Source organism: Myotis nattereri, assembly GCF_964212035.1.
Source record: "Myotis nattereri genome assembly, chromosome: 10".
Lineage (NCBI taxonomy): Eukaryota > Metazoa > Chordata > Mammalia > Chiroptera > Vespertilionidae > Myotis > Myotis nattereri.
In genome coordinates this window covers 61,798,811-61,816,828 of record NC_138085.1, presented here as the reverse complement: position 1 = coordinate 61,816,828, position 18,018 = coordinate 61,798,811, and the positions used below count along the sequence as shown (strand labels likewise).

The following is an 18,018-nucleotide window of genomic DNA, read 5'->3' as shown; positions in this document are numbered from 1 at the left end:
TTTCAGCCTGTCGCTGGGAATGTGAATATTTATCCTGTCGACTTAATTCATACAAACAGAACTAAACGCAGGCAGGCAGAAGTATTTTATAGCTTTAAGTCAGCCTGAAGGGGGGCAGTGGTGTGAGTAGGGGGATGGCTGAGGGAGGAACCTAAACTTTCTAATTCACAGAAACATGCCTAATCATATAACTGTCGGGAAATGGAAATGGATACGGCAAAAATCATTTAAAAGGCAGACTGTGTGTGTGTGTGTGTGTGTGTGTGTGTGTGTGTGTGTGTGTGTAGATGGGAAAGCAAGAGAGAGAAGTTTTCTAACTTATTTGTCATTTCTAATTATTAAAACGTGGGTTAGTATTTAATTGTTCTCTGCTTCAGGCATATCAATCTTATCTCCAACAGGACCACAGGCTTCTCAGAAGCACCCCTCTTTTCTCTTACTTCCACAGTGCAGGGCATGGTGCTGGCTGGGTGTACGTACCTGCCTAGGTCATCTGTGCAGAAAGCTCAACATAACCTTTTTTATTAACAGCCCCACTGCTCCCAGCCTTGGAGGGTCAGTGTGGACTGGGGGCGTGACCCTGGGACACTTAAGTTGCTCACCTTGGTCATCCCTACGAGAAAGGGCTCAGTGGGCCTGTGCCACCCACAGGTACCCACCAATCTGATCCCATGCTGGAGGGCAGGCCAGGAAGCATTTCAAGTGGTTACTCCCCAAACCTCAACCTGTTCATCAGATGAGAACACATCCTTAGAAAGGTCTGGGTAAGTTCCCAAAAGGTGACACTTTGCTGTGCTGGGAAAAAGGTCACCAACTACAAAGTATAATTACTTCCTAGCTGACTCTGGGCTGGGGAAAAGAAGCACAGGAAACAGGCCACAAATATCTTTAAGGACTAACATCTACAAAAACACAAAGTCTCTAGGGGCCTGGAAATTTACTTTGTTGTCTCAAATCCGTTCCCTCCGTTCTATTAACACTCCCACAGTTCTAGTTCAGGAACCCAAAGACCTTACACCTCTCTGATGGAAACAAGTTAACTGACTGGTATTTGCCTCTAAAACTTATTTTACACATGGCTGCAGATAAATCTTAAAACCAAGCCCCATTCATATTACTCCCAAATTCAAAATCCTTCAATAGTTTCCAACCTCCTATAGAATTTGCTGGGCACTAGAGGCTCAACTCACCTTTCTACTAGTTGTTTTACTCCTTAATTTCTCCTCTTCATGTATCTATTCTGTGGCCACTGAGGCAGACAACTTCCCATTCTGGACAACTTACAAATGCTTTTCTATGCAGGATGTTCCTTCCATTTCTCCCCTATCCTCTCCAACTCTGCCTACTGATATTTCATTTCTGCTGTAAGGCCCACCATAAAACCTTCCTCAGCTTTCTTCAGTTGCCCCCAACCCCACCCTAAGAATAACTTTTTTTCCTATTCAGCTTCATTTACATATACCAGTGTGTGTGTGTGTGTGTGTGTGTGTGTGTGTATAATCCTGTCATCATGGCTATCAATCTACAATTTCCCTGTATAGCTCTTTGAAGGAAGGGACTGTGTCCCAGTTTTCTAGCCCCGGGACCCCAAGGATAAGTAGCTTTGTCTGTCAGACAGACGGGCTCAATAAAGAGAGTATTTATTGACTTCTAATTCTACCATGCCACCTTGCCAGCGGTGGTAGAAGCAGAACCTATATTCACACCAGCAGCTGTGGTACTAAACCTCTCTAAACTCTCTCCACACAAAAGGGTTGGGGAAAATACATAGCATTAAAAGGAGAGTGAGTATATGTTTCGCCTGAGTCATATCTGGCCTGGTACTCCAAATTTTACAATTCAATTAGGAGTCTGGCACCCAGAAGAGGCATCAAGGGCCCTGAGCAACATGTTGGGTTTAGAAAGTGATGTCAAAAGTAGTCAATCTTAACCCAACATACAAACAAAGACGTGCATTTAAAGAATTAACAATTTACAAAACAATGATTTAATACCTGTTCTAAATAAAGAGTTCCTAACTTTAGAACAGTGGTCCGTGAGGTCCAAAAGGTTGGCGACCACTGCTTTAGAACACAGATACATTTCTGAAAAGCTACGTATAAAAATTTTTAAATTACAAACTATTTATTTATAGAATAAATCTGTTTAAGTTCTTTAGGGGAAGCTTTCTTATATATGATAATTCATCTTTTCTACATATCTGGAGCTTTACCTATTGAATTTCCTTAAAGTTAATATTTAGATCAATAAGAAATTCTTTAATGTAGCATAACTTATTAATGAAAAATAATAGATAATTTGTTCAATCAAGATAGTTAGCTTTAAAGCAATATAGAAAGAAAGAAGCTGACTGTAGTACGAATGAAACAAAATTAGTTAAGAATCAACAATTATTGCAGCTGAGTGATAGTTAAGATACATGGGACTCATTACATTATTCTATCTACATTTGTGTATATTTAAATTTTTCTATAGAAAACTTTTAAGAAAGATTTAGAGAAGAAGATAAGAAGGGAAAGAGGAAAGCATGCAGCTATAGGACATAGAGATGAAGTCAATATTAAAAAGTTTGTGATCTAGTGCAGGGTATAAGATATGTATATAACTAAAATTCAAGGTAGAAAACAGTAAGTACTATGAAGAGAGAGAAAGAATAGCGGGGCCAGAAATAAATGTGCTAGAAATACAGTAGGTGATAAAAGTGATATTTAAACAGTAGTGAAAAGATTGATTTATTCAATAAATGGTATTTAAAAACCAACTAGTTCTTTGGGAAATAATATGGTTAGATCCCTACCCAAAGTCTTGCATTGAAATAAATTCCAGATGGAGAAAATAATCAAATGTAAAAAAAAAAAAAAAAAAAAAGCCCATTATAAAAATGCTAGAAGAAAACAGGAAAATGTTTTATAATCTTCAGGTAAAAATGGGCTTTCTATAAGTCTGTCAACACAAAAACTGAAAAAGTAAAAACTACAAGGAATCTTCAAAAGTAAAGGGAAAAAGGGGTAAAATATTTGCTAATCCCCCTAAGGAACAAAACTCTTGCAAATTAATAACAAAAATGAAAGTAATTGAATAAAATATGGCAGGGACTTACAAACTTTCACCATTCATAGCACCCTTAGCACCTCAATAATCTTTTCATGGTGCCTCTAGGCCAAAAGAAATACCTAATAGTTCCATTTATTAAGTAGTTAGGTCCAAACAACCTAATAAGTATTTATACCCTAACAACTTAGGAACTGTTTGAAAAAATAATACACATAAGTTGAAAGAAAAAATATTTTGATTTCATTCCTTAATAACCACAAATACGTACTAATGGGATATGTGTGCCTGTTGGCTACTCATAACTTCCCAAGCCTCGGGATTGTTGGACTCCACCCTCATTCCTGTTCCATATTGATTTTCTCATGGTACTTGCTTTTTAAAGCAGCAACTATCAAATACTCAACTTTGCAAAGATATATAGCATCTTCTAAAGGAATGCAGTGCAAGCTAATGTTGATAAGTGTAAATAGCTTCGAGCTAGTAGATCTCATAATATTTCACAGATGGTAAACATCATTGTGTTTCTCTCCCAAATTTAAAATATCCCACAGAGCTTTGGCACACACTTTGGGAACTGCAAATATTTAGCAAAGAATATAAACAAGCAATTCACAGATGAAATACAAATATAGCCAATAAACATATGAAGACATGTTTAACTTCATTCATGTTTAAGGAAGGGCAATTAAAACAATAATTTAAAAACAATAACATTAATTTGTACAGAATTTTTCTTAAAAATTAGTAGGTAGGACCCCATCTAATAACTAGGTAAGAAAACAATACTCTCATTCATCATTGGTGGGAACATAAATTGTCACCTTTTTTGGGGGGTGGGGGGGATAACCAGCAAGGCCATCTTGTTACACATAAGAAAATTTTTTTTCCCTGTACAGTGGTCTCCCTCGGAGCTAGACAAAGTAGCAACTTGGAAGTCATGCACTTTCTTCAGTGCAATACCCACTTCTAGGCATCTGTCTCACAGAAAGGAGCATGGGCAAAGATAATAGATGCCCAAGGATGATCTTCAGTAGCACTGATTCTAACAGGAAAATTCAGAAACAACCAATACAGGACCAATAGAAAAAAATTACGGGATATTTCTACAAGTATCCCATCACAGAGAGCCAATCTGTACAGCTATTAACAAGAATGTTGTAGGTTTATATAGACTAACATGAAAATATCTCTACACTGGTAAGTAAAAAAAAGCAAGCTGCAAAAATAGTATGATCCCATTTTTTATATATATATATATTTTATTGATTTTTTACAGAGAGGAAGGGAGAGGGATAGAGAGTTGGAAACATCGATGAGAGAGAAACATCCCATCAGCTGCCTCCTGCACACTCCCTACTGGGGATGTGCCCGCAACCAAGGTACATGCCCTTGACCGGAATCGAACCTGGGACCCTTGAGTCCGCAGGCTGACGCTCTATCCACTGAGCCAAACCAGTTAGGGCAACGATCCCATTTTTATTGGTACCAAATTATTAACAGTGAGGGTGGGATTTTTTTACTTGGTGATTTTTTTTTTTTTTTTGGAATGGGCTCCCATTGGTCAAATTTGAAATAATTTTATTATTTTTAATTTATATTTATTTTTGATTAATATTAAAATTCAATTAATGTTTAGGGGTGAAAGTTTGTTGAACTTTTCTATAATTTAGAAAGTTTTACAGTAAAAATGCATTACTTTTTTTAGAACTTTTGTAAAGAAATAATTATAATCTCATAACAAGTTGCAAAACTAGTAGCATTGTACCTTTCAATCATCTTTTCCCAATTGTGACTTCTTATGTAGTAACTGCAGTACTATATCAAAATCAGAAAATTGACATAGGCATATTACTATTAACTAGGCTACCTACCCTATTCAATTTTGCCATTTTTTACATGTATTCACATGTGTGTGTGGGGGTGTGTGTGCGCGCGTGCGCGCACAATTTTACCCCATGCATGGATTTGTGCAACCACCACGACAATCGAATATACAGACTGCCTTATCACCACAAAGGAAGAATGCATTATTTTGGGAATCAGAAACAATAGAAGCTAAGTAATGTTCTTTTTATCATGTATTCCCTAACTCCATACTCAGTATTAAAATTCACATACAAATTATTGGGACAGGTGGCTATGTGTTATTTTTCACTAAGAGATAAAATCAAAGAAAAGGAACTTTTCAACGCCCCCAAGAGGAAGTTAGGACTTCCAAGGCTTCTCCTGGCCTCTTCCTTTGACTTTTCAGACTGGTACCCAATGAGGTTTGGAGAGCATGTCAGAGGAGAGGCCCACTGAGGGTAGAGAAGGTTGGCCACAGGGGAAGCGGGTAGCAGCATTTTTGAGAGCTGCAGGAAAATCATTAGTGTTGTCTCTTCAGCAAGCAAAGCCAAAGGAAATGCAAAGTTAATATATTAATTTGTGTTTTCCGGATTTTAGAGTTGCCATAAAATCTGCTTTATAGAAGAGTCTGACCGACAGAAAACTGTTTGGCCTTCAGGCCAGTAACCCACATTACTTGGAGCTGCCCAGTGAGGGGTTTGGGGAAAAGGGCCTGCAAACCTGGGCCTGGGCTGCAGCCAGCCTCGGAGTCAGAGGCTGACAGCACATTGTGGCAACAGAGTCCTCTTTCTGAAAAATGAACATGGAAATTTTTTTTGACTCTGGGTTGCAGCTTATTTCAAAGGTCATCAAAGTAAACAAAAGGAAAAGACTGTGAATCTTTATAAGTCAAAAAGTGACAACTGTTTATAAAGCAACAGTTTATATTTTCTCATGGAGGAAGGAAAAAGAATGATTCCTCTAAGCTCCAGGAAGGGGATTTGGGTGGGTCCCCCCCCCCCCCCGGTGGGTCCCCCCACTCCTCCGTCCCCCCGTTTGTTTGTTCATTTGCCATTCAACACCTCCAGCAGTGAGGTCCAGGAACATCTGCTGCATCCATTTTATATGGAATTATAGAAGTCTACTGGATGGCTGGGATTTGTGGAATAAACCATGTCTTAAGAAGCAAAAGCCTCTACAGCCCATATTGGTAACTGTCTTCCGAAGTGCTGCTGAGGATGGGGGATGCCCAAAGTCATGCAGGCAGGCTGCACACAGTAAGGTCTCTCTAAATCTGGAGACCAGTTTCCTACTAGGGCAACTTTGTTTGGAGAAGGGTGATTTCGGTGAGGTCTGACTGAAATAAAAGGTCGTGAAACCAACCATTATGAAGTTTCCTCTGATCCCTGGGCGTGATCAAAACACCTTTTCACTTAGGAATTTTCTTGGTTGAGCTGACAAACTCTGGACAATCATCATGGGTAAACTTCTAACTGGATTTCATATCTGTTATTGGATATATTTCAAAATAATGAAACTAGATGGCATTAAAATAATAATCAAGCCCTAGCCAGTTTGGCTCAGTGGCTAGAGCATAAGCCCTCAGACTGAAGGGTCTCAGGTTTGATTCTGGTCAAGGGCACTGTATCTCGGTTGCAGGCTCAATCCCCAGCCCTGGTTGGGATGCGTGCAGGAGGCAACAAATAAATGTCTCTGTGTGTCTATTCCCCTACTTCCTCTCTCTCTAAAAATCAATGGAAAAATATCCTCAAGTGAAGATTAACACAACAAAAATCTAAAAGGTACTTTTTACATGGGATGCTGTGTTCATTAATCATGTGCTTCCCGGTCTGTCATAAAGATTGCATATTATTTCTACTTATCGGGTAAGGCCCAGTTCATTAGCTCCCTCTGTGAAGTTCTCCTTGACAATTCTAGGTTGTGGAAATCTCTCCATCCTCTCATTGCATAGTATTTATTATCTGAACCACTCATTTGGCACCTAAGATATGTTGCCTTGATTGCTATTTATCTTTTTATGTAAACCATGTTGTTTTATCTCCTACAGAGCCTTACAGGAATGCAAACGTTTGTTGACTTGATTTTAAATTTAAGTCAATTACCATGTGGGCTGAGATAAACAGTACTTTCAAGGCAATAGTTAACTCAATATAGTGAAAGTAAACACCAAGACTGCTTGCAAATGGGTTGGCTTAGAAAGATGACCAATGAATATAAGTCCTTGAGATTGGAATATGTTTGTGGTGTGGGCCATCAGCCTGCTTTTCCTAGCCTACTAACATGTCATGTTATCTACATGGGTTCATCCTCCTCCAAGCTCATCTTGAGAAAACTCATAGTCTTCCCTCTAAACCTACTTCAGTTCAAAGACTGGCGCCTCTACCAAACTCCAGGAACTGTTAAGCTTATTTGCTGAATAAATGGCTGAATGAAACAATGACTCCAAGTAACCATCCCAAATCCATTTTGGCCTGTCCCCTTTCACCATATTGCTGGAAGGCAACGAGGATCCATTTTAGAAAAGTTCTAAGAGAACAAGCTCTCCCAGCCCAATATCGGGACTGATGACAATGGGACAACAGGCTACACCCACTTGACTCATACTGAGAAACATTAGTCTTTAGACCAGTGGTTCTAAAAATTGGGGTGATTTTACCCCCAGGCGACATTTGGCATTGTCTAGAAACATTTTTGGTTGTCTCAACTGAAAGGGGGTGCTACTGGCATCTAGTGAGTAGAGGGCAGAGATGCTGTTAAGCATCCTACAATGCCCAGGGCAACCCCTCTCAACAAAGAATTATCAAGCCCCAAATGTCAATAGTGCCTAGGTGCAGAAACCCTGGCTTACTGTAAGAGCCCAGGCTTTGTAGTCAAGACCTAGCTGGTGACCTTGGGAAAATTATTTTAATTTCCTCACCTGTAAAATGAAACTAACAATATAATTCATCTCATGAGATTATTGTTAAGTCTAAAAGGTAACTGGCCGGAACCGGTTTGGCTCAGTGGATGGAGCGTCGGCCTGCGGACTGAGGGGTCCCAGGTTCGATTCCGGTCAGGGGCATGTGCCTGGGTTGCGGGCACGTCCCCAGTGGGAGATGTGCGGGAGGCAGCTGGTCGATGTTTCTCTCTCATCGATGTTTCTAACTCTCTCTCTCCCTTCCTCTCTGTAAAAAAATCAATAAAATATATTTTAAAAAATAAATAAATAAATAAAAGGTAACTGATGTGAAAGTACCTTGTAATTACTCTCTAAAGATTGGTCATCCTTATTAATGGATGCCTCATGTGTGATTTTAATTTTTCAGTGCACTTTAGGCATCTCTCGTGTTGGTGTAAAAAGGAGACTCACCTCACTGCCTCCATTCATCTGGGGTATCTATGCTTTCCTATCTATGTTTATTTAGTTCTCAGTTATTTGGTAGCTTTCTTACTCCTCAGTGGTACCTGCTTATTATGTCCTTTCTTTGGCACTTGTTTTTGCTTGGCCACTGGACTTCTGCCTGTTGCAGTAATGTTCTTTAGCAATACTTTTTTTTAGTGGTCTCTGATGATTTTCCCCAGAAACTGTACTTTCTGACTAATCATCTTACTAGAGTTCATAACAATGACCAAGGGTATGGCAACGATAAATTAATGATTGCCCCTCAGGTGCTTTGAGAAGTGTAAGTACAGTCCTCTTTATCAAGTTTGCCCTTTTTGTCATAAGCTACATTTTCTGCACGTGTGAGTTACATAGAAGAGTAAGTTGTGCCATTCAGTGTCTCAGAAAAACAATCTGGTAACCCTTAAAGATATCAGCTGTCAGCTATGACCTCAAGAGGTTTATCCTTGATCCTCTTTCCTACAGAGCATACTCCATAAATTCACAAATCCAGAGGTAGGATTTCCAGCTCCGTTTCCTGCCTCAGAGAGGCAACCACGTCAAAATAAGCTAAGTAAGCACATTCTTATTTTCCTAAAATTTCCTGAATGGCCCAAATCAGGCAACACTTTAACAAGTACTTTAGCTTCCACCATGGCATGTGTTGGTTAATCTGGCCAGTTGTTGTGCATTTTAGTCAAAGGAAGCAAAGCATCCTTCCTGTGTATATTAGTCTCATAAAACGGATATTTGGATGTTTCATATAGCAAAGCGTATGGACTTACGTTGTAGTCTTCCCTGAAAGGTATATAAATGTATTTAAAATTCCATAGGTTCTTGGTTTAAAAAAAACACACAATATAGTAGTTAGTCCCAATCTTCTTGAAATTAGTGGTGAACTCTTAGTAGAATGGATCATGTCTCCATAACAGGTAGAATCTTAGCTATCAAGAAAATAGAATTTACTTAGAAACCTTTGAAGTGGCTCACTTTCTGAAGAAAGTGGAGTTTTACTTGGGAAAAAGTCACAAATAAAGAGACCAGGGTGAATTTGAAGTTGCATACATACAATTGGTAGTTAACCCTCTATAACTACCTGGGTCTTCTTATTTCTCACACCTCCAAACAATTTCAGTGAAAAATAAAAGACATTCAATAGTTTCAATAGGATTAGAGTATGAAGGTGGGTGAAGAGGGGCGGTATCCATAACATAGTAGCAGAATGCAACAAGAAAATATTAACTTTATACATACTACCTCTTAATACTGGAGGAAAATGAGGCCAAGACACAAACCATTAAGATTCCCAATGAAGTTACTAACTAAAACAAGAAATTAGGATTCTCTATATTTCTATGGAAAAAATATCGTAGTTTCTCAAAATATAAAAAATAGTATTACTGTATGATCCCACAATTCCACTTTTGAAAGGAGGGCCTCAAAAAGACATGTGTACATCTATTTCATGCAACATTCTTCACAATAGCCAAAAGATGGAAGCAACCCAAGTGTCCACTGACGGATAAACGAGTACACAAAGGTGGCATATTACACACAACGGAATATTACTCAGCTATACAAAGGATGTTTTGACACAGGCTACAACATGGATGACCCTTAAGGACATGATGGAAAGAGAAAAAAGCCAGTTAACAAAAAACAAATATTGTATAATTTCACTTATATGAGTGAGGTCAAGGACACTCCCACCCACAGAAACAGAAATGGTTGTTGCCAGGAGTTGGGGAAAAGAAGAAATAGGGAGTTGCTGTTTAATGGGTATATACTAGTAAGTGTCAATTTTGCGAGACGAAAAACCTTTGGAGATTGGCTGCACAACGATGTGAATATACAGGGGCAGGCAAAAGAAGGTTCACAGTTATGAGTACAGAGTTTATACTTGTATTATTATTATTTTTTTTAAATATATTTTATTGAGTTTTTACAGAGAGGAAAGGAGAGAGATAGAGAGTTAGAAACATCGATGAGAGAGAAACATCGACCAGCTGCCTCCTGCACACTCCCCAATGGGGATGTGCCCGCAACCCAGGTACATGCCCTTGACCAGAATCGAACCTGGGACCTTTCAGTCCACAGGCCGACGCTCTATCCACTGAGCCAAACCGGTTTCGGCTATACTTGTATTATTTATTATTACATTATTTATTTGTATTACAACCATAAACCTCCTTTTGCCCTCCCCTGTACTTAATGCTACTTACTGAACATTTAAAAAATGGTTAAAATGGTAAACTTTATGTGCATTTTATCACAATTAAAATTTTAAAAGTTTTTAAAAGATGTCCTACATTCAAGTCACCAATATTCAATATTGTAACGTATTCAGTATCATTTCTGGGACATATTTTACATCCTCCAATTACAGAGGTCCTCCATCTATTAAAAAAGCCTTGTGATATAAATGTCTAATCATGAGGTTGTACACTTGAAACTAATATAATATTGTATGTCAACTGTAATTTAAAAAATATTTTTAAATAGCCTTGTGAGTGAACTACACATTTACTTTAGAGTACCAACTTATTGTGAGACTGCAGTAATTAGATGCCCTTAGAATCCCATTTGACTTCTTTTAATTCTTAAAAAATTAGCATCAGGTGCTAATTAAAAATAGCAAAGTCTATCATTAGAGGCAAGCTATCGGTTGTACTAATTGTAGAGGAAGGAAGACTTCATGTACACTGAGATACTGGAATGTCTGAGCAGATTGTAATAACCTGTTTTATTGCTTTTCTAGTGTCCACTGCTTTTCCAGTCTCTCTACACCACGGCGGGGAGGGGGACACACCACCATAGACTAAACTCTCAAAGTTTAATTTTTAAAAATTTTCTCCATTGCAGACTATTTTAAAAAGTATTATGCTTACCAGAGAAGATGTAGTTGAGCGTATTTTTATGATCAGTATGTCTCTATACGTCATCAGAAGGAGATACAAAAGTTTGTTTTATAATATACACTGTGCTGAACCTTAAACTCTACCTCTCATGCAATATCCTTCTCTCTGCTCACACCAAAAACCTGCTCAACATTTTAGCCCCTTTCATTATCCCCACTCCACACCACCTGTTTAAACCTGTTGATAACTGTATCTTTCATTTAGCTATGCTGAAATCCGTTCAAAATTTCACCAACTCACCAACTTAAATTCCATCAAGACAGTCCTTTTCTGTCCTTCTCCATCCTCCCAATACTTATCCAACCTAATAACATAGGTCAGGATATCTATGGGCTCTAATTCACTTACTTCCTTTTCTACTTCACTATAGCAAGGACACCTTCCCCAATACCTCTAGGCATCCAGCTGTAAAACTGAAATAATGTAACCAACTTTCCCTCCATTGCTCTGGATGAGGGTGTCATAAGGACTACTGACCTCCCTGCTCCTTATAAAATGTGTTGTGCACAGTTATTATTGTTATCTCTGTCCCGGTTTCCCACGACTCTTACTTCATGCCCCTTGATCCTGACCACAAAACACTGTGTTACTAAACAGCTCACTCAGCCTCCTGCTTCCTCCATTCCTGCCTTGGGTCAGTCTTGCCAGCTGCCCTTTAAACTTGGAAGAGTCTCCCCTCACATCTGCCAATTTGCTATTTCAAATGCTTCCTTCTTATTCATGTCTGCCTGCCTGCTCTCTACATGAATGGCCAGGAGCACCCTTCCTAGAGCAGAAGAAAGTAAGTGATGAAATGAAACCCAGAACACTTTTTTGCCCATTAAAAATTTGAGCTTAGAAATGTCTAGATTTTCTTATTGCCCTCCATTGTCTTTTAACTTCGAAGGCAAATTACCTAGAAATGTATAATATTCCTCATTGGGGGTGGTGGTGGTAAATCTCTGTTATCTCCTGGACCTGAAGAAAGGATCACATGTATCTTACAGTGACTCATTTTTATACATTGAATCCTTCCTCTCTTCCACTCGTAACCAATGTTTTCCACACTTGCCTCACCATCAGAATCACCTATTTGCTCATTAAAAAGGCAGATTCTGGGGTCCTATCTCAGATACACACAATCAAAATCTTTAGGGTAAGAGCTTGGAAATCTGTATTTTAAACAGCAGCCAGATAACTCTTGTGTCAGGTAAGTTTGGAAACATTTGACAGCCTACTAAATCATCCTGTTTTTGTCAGTGTCTTAACAACCAGAGGTCTGAAGGTATATATAGCCAGATGACCTGAATTAGTTAGGATTTAGTCATGAAGCTTCTACCTATTCCAGCCATGCTGATAATGTGACTTAAAATTAATACTATGTGATTTTATATTGTAATTTTTCTGTTTTAGATTTGTTGCTTATTTTTCCCATGTCATACAAGATTCTTGTGATGAATTTATACTGCTTTATATCCACCCAGTGGTTAATTAGCACAATATTGAGCATTTAATTGAAACTCAATTAAAACATTACTGATTGATCAATACAGGCACCACCCAACTTAAAAAAAAAAAAAAAAAAAAAAAAAGGCCTGAAAACTTCATGGCCTGAAACCTGAGTAGCACAGCCTCCTTCCCTCACCATCAGGTCAATGAGAATGAGAATGCAAATTTAGGTTTGTCTCTTGGCCTGAAAGAGCAAGGCAATTATTCAGTGATTTGGCCAGATTTCTAGAAATGATTGTTATGCTTTGTCTGACTGCCTAGATTTCTCATAATAGAGTCAACTTCCTTTCATCTCTCAAGGAGTACTGCTTTGGGTTCTTGCCACCATCATGCTGGGGAGATCTCAGTTAATGATTTGCATCTGATAGCTTATCATAAAAATTCAAGTAGCAAGCCTGCTTTTAGGCACAGACACACAAGGAAGAAGTTCAAGTATGCTTATTTTAAAACATACTTATTTAAAACATGAAGACCATTCTAGTTTAAAATATAAATGTCAATAGAAAGAAATGTAGGACAAAAGTGCAATATTATCAATTATGTAATGTTCAGAAGAATAAATTTGAGCAAACAACAGAAAGCCAATTTATTCAAGAAGTTACCACTGAAAAAAAGTTTCATTGGGAGCGTGTACTACAGCTGTGTTCAGCATTCCATTTTTCAATAGGATGAACCCATTCTCCATTAAATAAAAAGCTTCAAATGTAAACAATGAATGGCCTGTCTGATGAAATTCATCCCTGAAACTGAGCAGATTTCTAAATCAATGCATAGACCAGGCTATTTATAAACTCTACTTCCCATCAACCTCAGCACTATGTCAACTAACAATAACAAGTTAATGTTTTCCAGTAATCTCCACTGTGCCATTTAATTGCCAGCTCTCAGGCCAAGGTAAACTCAGCAGTAACAAAAGAGCTAACATCACAATAAAAGAATGAGATTAATTAATTTACATTTCTGCTTTGAAGTGAATGCTGAAAATCATGACCATAACATACTCTTTATCAGGCAGGAGCTTTAATTGTGCCAGATAGTTTATAGAGTGATTTGAAGGTAAAGTTTAAAAATATTCTTGTTTTTAATTAACCACAAGCTTCAATCCTTGGAGAATTTTTTTTTTTTTTTATCAAGAACCTCCTCTTTGTAGTATTATAGAGAGTATACAAGTCCCCAACTTGTCAAACACAATTTCTAAACCTTAGCCACCATTCTTAAAGTTTTTTAAAAAATGGAAATACCACTTAACATACCCCAACTGAAGTGTAAAGATTGATGAATTTTTATACATGCCTAATTATATAGTTTTTACTTGTAATAATGTAACTCAACAAATACTTCCATTACATAAGATTATTATCATGTTTGTTCTAAAAAGTACATTATAACATTCTTTTGCATTGTGGTTAAAAAGAAGCATTCATTCTCTTCTCCCACACCGACTTACATGTTAACAGATATTGAGTAATCATAATATAAGAATTAGAAGCACTCATTTTTTTTTGTTGGGGGAGGGATGAACTTTCAAAATATAAAATAAAAAAATGCTCTTATTAGAAAAAATGAAGACAAAAGAAGAAAAGCCAAAATGTACACTTTTTACTACAAAGGGAAAGATCATTAACTCTGATTTTCAAACTCTGATTTTTTTTGTAAACTCACCCCTGAACTCAACTCCTCAGTAAACAAAATGGGTTAAACCTTCATAGTTTTTCCAACTAAAATGGTTTTACAGTTTACAGTCTGTAGATCAAATCATTTTGGTCTGTTTTCCAACCCTCCACATACAATTTGGTCACTTAATTGCTAAGAAAATCCAGTATCATTTCCCTTTTCTGGTACACTGAGAAATCACTTGTCATTTTAGCAGGTATACACACACACACACACACACACACACACACACTAAATTTCCCCACTGCTAAAATATCAACTCCACAAACTGGTGATGGATTATAAAAACCCAGGCCCAGGATATACAACTCATCCCAGATTTCTGATGGTTGAGATAACTAGCCACCCTAGGTGTTGGGTTTTTGTCACATTCATCCAAACACATTCTCTGATCTTTTAACTGCCTGTTGTCACCTCTTCCATAATATATATTTCTTTCTTAGTAGGCTACAATGATGATGTGCTCAGCTAAACAAATGTGTACGTATCAGGGCAAATATCTAAGAAACATCAACACTTTCTGGATACAGAATAATTGTAAAAAGACCAATTTGAATTCATAAGCAGTATTTTTAAACAAAAATAACTTTTAAAGAGCTGCTGATCCATTATTTAAATATCATGAACTACACTAAAACAAACAACTTTCAAGTAGTATTTCTGTTAAACTAAACCTAAATAAATTCTGAAGATTCATTTGTAATGAACATTAATGAAGGAAGGTGAATTTGTGTACAGTTTTAATACCAGAAGTATAAAAACAACTCTAAAATAATAAAATTCAAATTAATGCAATTTCTCTTTAATCTAGAAAAATCTCACTCTTTTTAATGAACAAAATGGGAGCTGGCATGGCCATTAAACCTGGAGTCCTAAAATCAGGAGTTTCTAACCACTCTGAGAACTTGTATTACAGGGCGTGAAGGTACTCAAATCTTCGTGAAATCAAGAGAGCTGATGGAGGGGAGTTTTCTAAAGGGTGTCCCAAAATTCACGCAAGAAGTAATTTCGATAGCAAACACAGGTTTATAATTAAAAATTGTAAATTTTTTATTCATTCATAAAGTATACAGTATAGGGTTATGTATGGAATAGCATATTGGGTAAATGGTCTCTATAGCTTTGCTGGCACATACGCACTCTTTTGTTGAAATTTTCCATGACCGTTTTGCATAAATGTGGCTGAATTTCATTTGATACAGTGCTCAATTTCCTCCTTCAAGGAGTGGGTGGTCATGGGCTTGTTGGCATAAACCTTAGACATCAAAAAACCCCAAAGAAAAAAGTCCAACGGCGTTAAATCACATGATCTGGGTGGCCAATTATGATCACCAAAACAGGAAATTACATGACCAGGAAATGACTCATGCAGTAATTGAACAGTTTCTCGGGCTGTATGGCATGTGGCTCTGTCTTGCTGAAACCACATGGCGCCCACATCCATATCTTGCAATTTAGGCACAAAAAACTGGATTATCATGTTGCGATAGTGAGCACCATTAACAGTTATTGCCTGAGCAGCTGCATTTTCTTTTCTTTTTTTTTTTTAATATATTTTTATTGATTAAGATATTACATATGTGTCCTTGTCCCCACGTTACCCTCTACCCCCCCCCCCCCCGTTGTCCGTGTCCATTGGTTAGGCCTATGTGCCTGCATGTAAGTCCTTTGGTTGATCTTTCCCCCTTACCCCCACCCTCCCCTACCCTCCCTCCAAAGCCCGACAGTCCAATCAATGCCTCTCCGTCTCTGGATCAGTCCTTGTTCATCAGTTTATGTTGTTCATTATATTCCACAAATGAGTGAGATCCTGTGGTATTTATCCGCTCTCCCATTCCATCCATGCTGTGGCAAATGGTAAGAGTTCCTTTTTCTTCTTCCTCTTCTTAAAGAATACCTTTCAGCATTTCATATAATGCTGGTTTGGTGGTGATGAACTCCTTTAGCTTTTTCTTATCCGTGAAGCTCTTTCTCTGACCTTCTATTCTGAATGATAGCTTTGCTGGATAAAGTAATCTTGGTTGCAGGTTCATGCTATTCATCACTTTGAATATTTCTTGCCACTCCCTTCTGGCCTGCATGGTTTCTGTTGAGAAATCAGCTGACAGTCGTATGGGTACTCCCTTGTAGGTAACTGAGTTTCTTTCTCTTGCTGCTTTTAAGATTCTCTCTTTGTCTTTTGCTCTTGGCATTTTAATTATGATGTGTCTTGGTGTGGTCCTCTTTGGATTCCTTTTGTTTGGGGTTCTCTGCGCTTCCTGGACTTGGAAGTCTATTTCTTTCACCAGGTAGGGGAAGTTTTCTGTCATTATTTCTTCAAATAGGTTTTCAATATCTTGCCCTCTCTCATCTTCTGGTACCCCTATAATTCTGATGTTGGTACGCGTGAAGTTGTCCCAGAGGCTCCTTACACTATCTTCATATTTTTGGAATCTCTTTTCTTTTTTCTTTTTCAGTTGGGTATTTTTTGTTTCTTTGTATTTCAAATCTTTGACTTGATTCTTGGGATCCTCTTGTCTGCTGTTGGATCTCCGTAGATTATTCTTTATTTCAGTCAGTGTATGCTTAATTTCTAGTTGGTCCTTTTTCATGTCCTCCATGGTCTCACTATACTTATTGAGGGACTCATTAAATTTATCGGCGGTTTCCATAAAATTCTTGAAAAACCTTATAAACGTGGCCTTGAACTCTATATCCAGTCGTTTGCTTTCCTCCATTTCTGCCATTTGTGACCTGTTTCTTTGTCTCCGCATTTTGGCTGCTTCCCTGTGTTGATAGAGTGGCTTTGTGTGCTAGGTGTCCTGTAGGGCCCAGTGGCTCAGCCTCCCCAGTTACCTGAGGTGGACACTCTTGGTGCACCCACTCGTGGGCTTTGTGCACAGTCTTGTTGTAGCTATGCCTTGGTTGTTGTAGGATCACTGGGAGGAATTGTCCTCCAGGGCAATTGGCAGTGAGAATCAGCTGTGTCTGCAGTGGGAGAACTTCTGTGCTGGAGACACCCTTCTGGGGCAAGACTTGCTTCAGTGGGGCTTTGGTGCTCACTGAGACTGCACCCTGAGTGTGTCCCTTATGGATCTGAGGAGTTGTGATCTGGATGGTCCCCCTCTGACCACTGGGTACAGTGGCTCTTGGATCTAAGGAGGTGCTAATTTAGCCTCTGCCTGAGGTTACACAGCAGGAACTACGAAGAGAACTGCAGATTCCCCTTCCTTTTTTTTTGGAGTTTGGAGGTGCCCTGATGATGCTCAGCTGTGTAGCAATGCAAGCCGCTGTGGGGCCTTGGGCCTTCTCTTGGAAGTTCTGGGTCTGTCTGGCCTGGCTGCTGTTAGGTAATTACAGGTTGCAAAGGGCTGGGGCATTCATATGCAAAAGCCTCTGCCACAGCCTGGGCGGGGCGGGGTCTCAAGGAATCAAAGGGCGGAGAAAGCAGCTATGGCGGAGCCTCAGCCCCGCCCTAAGGAGTCTCGAGTCCCAGTGTCCCGGCAATGGCTGCAAGCACCTCTGAGGGAAAGCCCCTCTCAAGCTCGCCTGCTGCCAGACAGTACAGTTTCTCCCCGTATGAGACCTGGGTCCCCAGAGACTTCCTGGATCCGGATTTCAGAGCCGTTGGGAGCTTGTGTCTCCCTCCGGATTCAAAAAGACAGTCGTGTCCTCAGGTGCCAGACCCTTTCCGCGGGC

General features: G+C 38.8%; 1 protein-coding gene and 1 pseudogene across 2 annotated transcripts in view; both read right to left on the bottom strand.

The window, feature by feature from the left end:
- The window catches only part of LOC308525747 (ferritin light chain-like), a 1,112,779-nt pseudogene that overhangs the window by 310,271 nt on the left and 784,490 nt on the right, over nucleotides 1-18,018 (bottom strand). The window lies entirely within an intron of this gene.
- THADA (THADA armadillo repeat containing) overlaps nucleotides 1-18,018 on the bottom strand; it is a 304,865-nt gene that overhangs the window by 100,233 nt on the left and 186,614 nt on the right. The window lies entirely within an intron of this gene.